Source organism: Schistocerca americana, unplaced genomic scaffold, assembly GCF_021461395.2.
Source record: "Schistocerca americana isolate TAMUIC-IGC-003095 unplaced genomic scaffold, iqSchAmer2.1 HiC_scaffold_179, whole genome shotgun sequence".
Lineage (NCBI taxonomy): Eukaryota > Metazoa > Arthropoda > Insecta > Orthoptera > Acrididae > Schistocerca > Schistocerca americana.
Window position 1 is genome coordinate 250,001 of NW_025725883.1, and position 2,500 is coordinate 252,500.

Genomic DNA, 2,500 nt, shown 5'->3' on the forward strand with positions numbered 1-2,500 from the left:
CGATTCTGACGTGCAAATCGATCGTCGGAGCTGGGTATAGGGGCGAAAGACTAATCGAACCATCTAGTAGCTGGTTCCCTCCGAAGTTTCCCTCAGGATAGCTGGTGCTCGTACGAGTCTCATCCGGTAAAGCGAATGATTAGAGGCCTTGGGGCCGAAACGACCTCAACCTATTCTCAAACTTTAAATGGGTGAGATCTCCGGCTTGCTTGATATGCTGAAGCCGCGAGCAAACGACTCGGATCGGAGTGCCAAGTGGGCCACTTTTGGTAAGCAGAACTGGCGCTGTGGGATGAACCAAACGCCGAGTTAAGGCGCCCGAATCGACGCTCATGGGAAACCATGAAAGGCGTTGGTTGCTTAAGACAGCAGGACGGTGGCCATGGAAGTCGGAATCCGCTAAGGAGTGTGTAACAACTCACCTGCCGAAGCAACTAGCCCTGAAAATGGATGGCGCTGAAGCGTCGTGCCTATACTCGGCCGTCAGTCTGGCAGTCATGGCCGGTCCTTGCGGCCGGCCGCGAAGCCCTGACGAGTAGGAGGGTCGCGGCGGTGGGCGCAGAAGGGTCTGGGCGTGAGCCTGCCTGGAGCCGCCGTCGGTGCAGATCTTGGTGGTAGTAGCAAATACTCCAGCGAGGCCCTGGAGGGCTGACGCGGAGAAGGGTTTCGTGTGAACAGCCGTTGCACACGAGTCAGTCGATCCTAAGCCCTAGGAGAAATCCGATGTTGATGGGGGCCGTCATAGCATGATGCACTTTGTGCTGGCCCCCGTTGGGCGAAAGGGAATCCGGTTCCTATTCCGGAACCCGGCAGCGGAACCGATACAAGTCGGGCCCCTCTTTTAGAGATGCTCGTCGGGGTAACCCAAAAGGACCCGGAGACGCCGTCGGGAGATCGGGGAAGAGTTTTCTTTTCTGCATGAGCGTTCGAGTTCCCTGGAATCCTCTAGCAGGGAGATAGGGTTTGGAACGCGAAGAGCACCGCAGTTGCGGCGGTGTCCCGATCTTCCCCTCGGACCTTGAAAATCCGGGAGAGGGCCACGTGGAGGTGTCGCGCCGGTTCGTACCCATATCCGCAGCAGGTCTCCAAGGTGAAGAGCCTCTAGTCGATAGAATAATGTAGGTAAGGGAAGTCGGCAAATTGGATCCGTAACTTCGGGATAAGGATTGGCTCTGAGGATCGGGGCGTGTCGGGCTTGGTCGGGAAGTGGGTCAGCGCTAACGTGCCGGGCCTGGGCGAGGTGAGTGCCGTAGGGGTGCCGGTAAGTGCGGGCGTTTAGCGCGGGCGTGGTCTGCTCTCGCCGTTGGTTGGCCTCGTGCTGGCCGGCGGTGCAGGATGCGCGCGCCTGCGCGGCGTTCGCGCCCCGGTGCTTCAACCTGCGTGCAGGATCCGAGCTCGGTCCCGTGCCTTGGCCTCCCACGGATCTTCCTTGCTGCGAGGCCGCGTCCGCCTTAGCGTGCTCCTCCGGGGGCGCGCGGGTGCGCGGATTCTCTTCGGCCGCCATTCAACGATCAACTCAGAACTGGCACGGACTGGGGGAATCCGACTGTCTAATTAAAACAAAGCATTGCGATGGCCCTAGCGGGTGTTGACGCAATGTGATTTCTGCCCAGTGCTCTGAATGTCAACGTGAAGAAATTCAAGCAAGCGCGGGTAAACGGCGGGAGTAACTATGACTCTCGAAGTGCGGTCTTGATGTAGTCGTGCTGCTGCTGCGAGGTGCCTTCCTTGGGTTATAGTTACAGGGAGAGTGATGCGCAATACATGGGCCTAGCCCTCTTAGCCTCTCCTCTCCTGCGGTCTTCTCCCCTTCTCGTGGGCCCGCTGATTTTCGCAGAGTGGAAGACCGCACCAGGGGCTTGGGGGGGTTACCAGCCCCCCCTCGCATTATCCCTTTATAGTTGGGGGCAGCCGACAAGAAACAAGAGATGGTGGCCCTTCCGCTGAAGGTGCCACCCCAGCTACCCCAGCACCTATCCGGCCAACCGGCCGTAACGAAAATGCGATAGTTTGTGTAGCTCCCTTTGCTTGCAGTGAGTGCCACCGCACTTTTACCACGAAGAACGGTCTCGGGGTCCATCGCCGCCGCCAACATCCTGCGGCCGCCAACGCTGAGATCGTGACGGAGAGGCATCGCGCGAGGTGGACGGAGGAAGAAGTCCTGTCGCTCGCCAAGGCAGAGGCCGAACTGTTCCTGGAGAGGGACGCCCGGTTCTTCTTTGTAAATCAAGAACTTACCAGGATGTTCCCCGACCGAACGCTTGAGGCAATCAAGTGCCGACGGCGGCAAGCTGCCCACAAGCAGCTTGTCCGCCAATTCATGGAGGCACTTGAGATCGGTCGGGGTGAAGAGCCGGCGTCCCGCCGTGGAGCAGCGAGCTCGCTGCCTGACGCGGGCGAGGCCGCTGCGCCGCCCGTCGACGCAGCCGAGGACTTCGCGGCCGACACCACCGGGCCGCCGCCGGAGGGGCCGACTGACGCCGCCATCTGGGAGCATCTG

General features: G+C 60.2%; 1 pseudogene; it reads left to right on the forward strand.

The window, feature by feature from the left end:
* LOC124572221 overlaps nt 1-2,500 on the forward strand; it is a 7,905-nt pseudogene that overhangs the window by 1,198 nt on the left and 4,207 nt on the right.